Raw genomic sequence first — 6304 nt, forward strand, 5'->3', positions numbered from 1 at the left:
CTACCCGCCATTATTATTAAACAGTAGGATTGCTACCCGCCATTATTTGCACAGCTACCTTATGAAAGTAGTTTCACATGTGTCTTAGATCCCTTCAGAAGGAAGATATCAGACAAAGAGACCTGAAATAAATGGGAAAAAGTTTTGACTTAAATGTAATATTCCGCTGACAGAGTACAACATAAGTGGAGTTGGAGATGATGCCAGAGAGTGCGCTTGCCATTGCCAGGCTTTTACAAATGTCATCATCCCTTTGTATTGAGCGCTGTTGCAGGGTGCAGATACTGGCTAGTAGTTTTTTAAATGAAGATTTTATTTTTAATAACCTAGCTATTAGTCATAACCTGTCGTAATTCACCTTCCCTAGAAGTAGAACCTGAGAAGGGATTTGGGTGCACGTGGTTTATTGAGTTTACACTCTTAAGAAACATCTCCAAAGAATGAGAAAAACAGAACAGAGAAGAGCTGAGCAGGAATGTAATCACAGATAAAATGCTGTCTTGTTCTGATTCAGAGGAATTATGTATCCTGAGGCAAGGCTTCTGGGCTTTTTGGCCCCTGCATCATTCAGTCATTGGATGTTTGGGGTGAGGGGCAGTGTCACTCCCCAAGTGTCTCGGGTGAGGCAGCTCCCATCAGCCGCAGGGAATTCTTCCTAGATCAAGTGTGGAAACTGTTAGCTGCAGCACCTGCCATGGCCGGAAGATGGGTATCCAGCTGGCAAATGGGATCTGGGTGGAGTATCAGCAGCTTCTGCTGCAGGCTTCCTTGAGTCTGCTACAGAATCCGTTACAAGACAGGAACTCTGGCTAGTGTAGGCAAAAAGCAGAACTGATTGGAAGGAATAGAGGGTCGACTGATCTGAGAGACAAAAGGACCACATCTGGACCATGGGCAGAAGACAAGGCAATCTTAGAGGACTAAGAGGACCGAGTCTCAGAAGACTGCCAATACAGTGAGGAGTTTTAAGCAATGATTGCCTGGCCAGGACCGCATTATGCCTGGATGCCACTGGACGTCATCACAGCCACTCTAAATGAATTCTCGTCATCTCTCCAAATCCAGCCCTTTGGGTAGAAACACCTGATTGGCCAAACGTAGAGCACACATTTATCACTAGCATGCTTCGAAGTGGAGAGAGGATGAGGCAGCTGCTTGTTTCTTGTAAGGAAGGAAGGCATTGCAGCTCACCAATAACTCACATCATGCGATATTCTTCAGCAATTGGAAAAGGAGTTTGATGCTGAAGAACAAAAGCTGAGAAAAGCCAACGTATCTACTGAAAAGCTGGCAAAATGAAGATGACTACCCTTATTTTACGATTATAAAAACTGAGGCTCAGAGAAGTAATTTTATTCATTGATTCAGAGAGATTAAGTTCATTCATTTGCCAATTATTTGTAGAGTGTCTGCTATGGGCTAAGCCTTATTCTAGGTCCTAGGGATTCAGCACTGAGCAAAAAAGGCAAAAATCCATGGCCTCATGCAGTGTACATTTTTTTTTTTTTTTGACATAGAGTCTCTCAGTGTCACCCAGGCTGGAGTGCAATGGCGTGATCTTGGCTCACTGCAACCTCCACCTCGCAGGTTCAAGCAATTCTCCTGCCTCAGCTTCCCAAGTAGCTGGGATTACAGGTTTCCACCACAATGCCTGGCTAATTTGTTGTGTTTTCAGTAGAGACGGGTTTCACCATGTTGGCCAGGCTGGTCTCAAACTCCTGACCTCAGGTGATCCACCCACCTCGGCCTCCCAAACTGCTGGGATTACAGGCGTGAGCCACCGTGCCTGGCCTGCAGTGTACATTTCTATGTGGTGTGTGTAGGGTGAGAGGGTGTTGAGACAAAAAATAACAGGTAAATAAAACACATAGTATATCAGACGGTGACAAATGTTAGAAAGAAAAAATAAATCAGGGAAAGTGAGTGGGTTGGGGTGTGGTGGCTATATTATGGAGATGTTTCCATTTTAAGTAGGGCAGTCAAAGTAGTTCCTGCTAAAACAGTGACATTTGAGCAAAGACCTGAAGGAAGTAAGGGAATGAGCTATGTGACTGTCTGTGAAAATGTCCTAGGCAGAGCGAACAGCAGGTGCAAGATGCCCTGAGGCCTGCATGCAACTGGCAAGCTCAAGGACCCACGTGGAGGCTAATACGGTTGGCGGAGAGGGAGCCAGGGGGAGCAGCAGGAGGAAAAACCAGGAGGTGGCTGGGGCTGGATCATGGGGGTCTTGGAGCCCATAAAATGTTTTGAGGAGGGGATTGACATTATTGGAATTACACTTCAAAGGGTAGAAGGATGAACAGAAGCAGAAAAACTGGTTAGGAAGTTTCTGCAATAAATTAAGTAAGTGATAATAGAGTCTGGGATTAGGGTGGCAGCGGTGGAGGTACGGAAAAATAGTATTGTTGCTATGTTGCAGGCTGAAGAATGGCCCCCTAACATGTCTGTGTCCTAATTCCTGAAACTTGATAAGGCAGAGACTTTGCAGATGTGGTCAGAGATCTTGAGATGAGGAGATTGTTCTGGGTTATCCATGTGGTCCCAACATAATCATAAGGGTCCTTATAAGAAAAGACAAGCAGAGTTAGAAACAGAGAAGGTGATTATTCATAGAAGCCAGGTATGGAAGTGGCAAGGGTCAAGGATATGGCCACAGCGAAAGTGTTCATTGATAGATAAATGGATAGAGAAAATGGGAAGCTATCGAGTCTGAAAAAAGAATAAAATCCTGTCATTTGTAACAACATAGATGAACACAGAGGACATTACGCTAAGTGGAATACGCCTTGCACAGAAAGACAAATACTGCCTGATCTCATTTACGTGTAAAATCTTAAAAAAATTCAACTCGAAGAAGCAGAGTGTAGAATTTGGTTAGCAGGGATTCGGGGGTGAGGGAAATGGAGAGATGTTGGTCAGAGTACAAAGTTTTATTTATGCAGGATGAATAAATTTGGAGATCTCATGTACTGCATGGTGACTATAGTTAATAACACTGTATTGTATATTTGAAATTAGCTAAGAGAGTAGATGTTAAATAGTCTTACCACAAAACGAAAAGTAACTATGAGAAGTGATGACATGTTAATTAGCTTTATTGTGGTAATCATTTCACATAGCATACCTATATGAAAACATCACGCTCTACACCTTAAATACATACAATGTTTGTTTATCAATTGTAACTCAACAAAGCTGGAAAGGAAAAAGAAAGAGAGAAGGTGATGTGAAGATGGAAGAAACAGAGACAGAAAAGGTGCTATGCTTGCTTCTGACTTTGATGACTGAAGAAGGAGCCGGGAGCCAAAGAATGTAGTCAGCTTCTAGAAGCCGAAAAAATCAAAGAAAAGGTTTTTTTCTTAGACCCTCTAGAAGGAACACAGCCCTACAGATGCCTGACCTCCAGAACTCTAAGATAAAAAAAATTACGTTGTGTTAAATCCCTGTGTTTGGAGTGATTTGTTCCAGCAGCAAAAGAAAACAAACACGTGGGTTTTGGAGTTAGGGTCAGTGATGTTTACCCGTGGATGAGATGCAGAGAGAGTCAGGGATAACGTTACAAGTTTGTGAAGAGCAGCTGGAAGGATGGAGTGCCTTTTACTGGCGAAGACCTGTTTGGGGTGGCTTTAAGTCCAAGCCCCTGGCGATACCCTTTGTGCTCTGGCTATGCTAGGGCTAAACCAGGACAAAATTCACGGGAGATGCACCCGCTTGGCTGGACAGATGGGTATGTCCACTGTCATCTTTCTTCCCCTAATTTTACACCCTCTTTGCAGCCTCTATCTGTCAGTATTTCCTCGTTGTTCTTTGATGGTAGCAGGCAGCACAGAGCTCAATGAAATTTGACATATATTTCTTATTTTAAGGCACAGCTGAGAAAATGTCTAGGAAATAAAAGTTGTTTTGATGTAAGCTGTATTATCTGGAGGCTTGTTAATGGTCTGTCGCTGGGGTCCTCAGGCTGAGGAATTGATTCCTTAACCTGATAATCACTGAAACAGTCACCAGCGACCATAGAACTGCTTTGGTTATTCTCAGCCAGTGACAAAAGTCATACTATTGTAGTCAAAGAAGCTATGCCAGGGAGTTGGAGCACCTGATTTTGACTGGCTTTGCTGTTCACCTGCTGTCACTCTCTCTTTTTGAGCCTCAGCTTCCCTGTCTGTACATTGAGTGTGCTAGAGCCAATGTTTTCAAAGAGTCCTCTTGGGGCTGCTTCTCCTTGCTATTTGTTATGCGTCTTAGAGAGAATTGATCGAGCATTAAGCCATCCAGGTCTCAGCACTGTTCTGTCTCAGGTCCTGAGGAGCAGGCAACTGACCTACTTCTTCTGCCTTCTTTTCCCTGCTGTCCTATTGGTCTTTATTCTGACCCCAGACCTGTCATTGCTCAGGATGCAGTTAGAGACCTTACTTCTATTCCAAGTGGCCAATGACTCACATGTCCATGGGACTGAGCAGTGAGGACAGGCTCCATTCGACAGAGTCCAAGGCAGATGGTCACGCTTCCTTTCCAGACTGAACATCAAATGCCAGGAACTCAGTGAGGGGCGCTCTCCTTCTGACTTGGAGCTCTGTGAGGCAGACACACAGGCCAGGTTCCGGCCACCTTCTGTTCTGGTTTGCCTAATGATGCTTTTGGCGAAAGACAAGGAAGAACAGCAAAAGCAAAGAAGGAAGCGATTAATCTGTTAAGGGAGCATAGCAAGCATCCTTGACCCTCTGGAAGGAAGTTTCCATGAAAATAAAACACAAAACAGAACACCATGCTGTTGCCTCCCAGGAGGATGGCAAATTTGTGGTGTGAATGCCCTCCCTGTCCTCCTTCCTAGGCCACGCTGATGAGTTGGGACCTGCAGGATCCATGTGACAGGAGTTACTACGACTCCCATTCCTTTTCCTTCCGGCTGTAGCAAATCTGGGCTGTCTAATAGCACAAGACTGAATGACAGGTGTTGAGTATTATACAGTGTATGTTGTAGAGACAAACGAAGGCTTAAATAAATAAGGAGGTGCATTTAGCAAGTGCGTCCTGTTAGGATGTTATTTACTGTGGGACTTTATATATGTTGCATCATTCTTTTGCTTCTCGGGGGGCACATTTATCAAACAAAGATTCTGGCCAAATCTTTTATAGTCAAAAAGATACTGAATGTCGACATCATAGTCACTTACCATTGGAGGACCCCTGAAACCAATTATGACAGGAAATAGAAACCATCATTATTTCCTGGCTTTTGAACTGCTCTTACCCTGCTTCACTTGCTTAGTGTCTCACACACTCCTGTGGACTAGGTTTCACTATTATTCTCCTTATGCAGCTGGGGGAACTGAAGGTTGAGGGATCTAAAGCATTTTAAAAACTTACAATGGGGCCGGGTGCAGTGGCTCACACCTGTAATACCAGCATTTTGGGAGGCCAAGGCAGGCAGATCACCTGAGCTCAGGAGTTCGAGTCTAGCCTGGCCAACATGGTGAAACCCCGTCTCTACTGAAAATACAGAAATCGCCCAGGCGTAGTGGTGTGTGCCTGTAATCCCAGCTACCCAGGAGGTTGAGGCAGGAGAATCGCTGGAACCCAGGAGGCTGAGGCTGCAGTGAGCTGAGATCCCACCACTGCACTCCAGCCCGGGCAACAAAGAAAGACTCCATCTAAAAAAAAAAAAAAAAAAAAAAAAAAAAAATGGCAATGGGAAGAACAGACATCACTGTTCTTGAAATGCCCTTCAGCCTGTCCATGACTGTGGAGTTTCACCATCCCCAGCCCATCTTGTTCAGTTTGTCTCCATCTTAGGTTCTGTCTCCTTCCTTCACTTCATAGCTCTGCTGTTTTCCTTTTGCACTCCCTCATCCGAGGTCTAAAATGAAATTGCTCTCATTTTACCACTGTTGTTTTGCCCACTTGTCTGAAGCTGTCCTCAAAAGTACCTTTTCTACTTTTCTATCCAAAGAGCTCATCAAGTTTTTTTTTGTTTGTTTTGTTTTTGTTTTTGTTTTTTGTCTTTTTGCCCCAGACAAAGGCAATTTTCCTCTTAAGAAGAATGATTTTGAAAGCTGTTGAAAAAGTGACATTTGCTGTCTCCGGGATTTTCTTTGGAGTAGCAGGCAGTTGTTCCTATGATCATGAAGGTATGTTCCTCTCACGCCACATGTACACCCTGCTGCCCTGGGTTTGTGCCATTTTGTTTTCACAACTTTTTATTTCAATGCGAAATCATAATAAACTTGTAAAAAGTTTAACATTATAATTCATTTGAGCCATACACATAAAAAAAGTTATTTCTTTTCAGGTTTTAAAATGAAGA

Source organism: Piliocolobus tephrosceles, chromosome 2 (genome assembly GCF_002776525.5).
Source record: "Piliocolobus tephrosceles isolate RC106 chromosome 2, ASM277652v3, whole genome shotgun sequence".
Lineage (NCBI taxonomy): Eukaryota > Metazoa > Chordata > Mammalia > Primates > Cercopithecidae > Piliocolobus > Piliocolobus tephrosceles.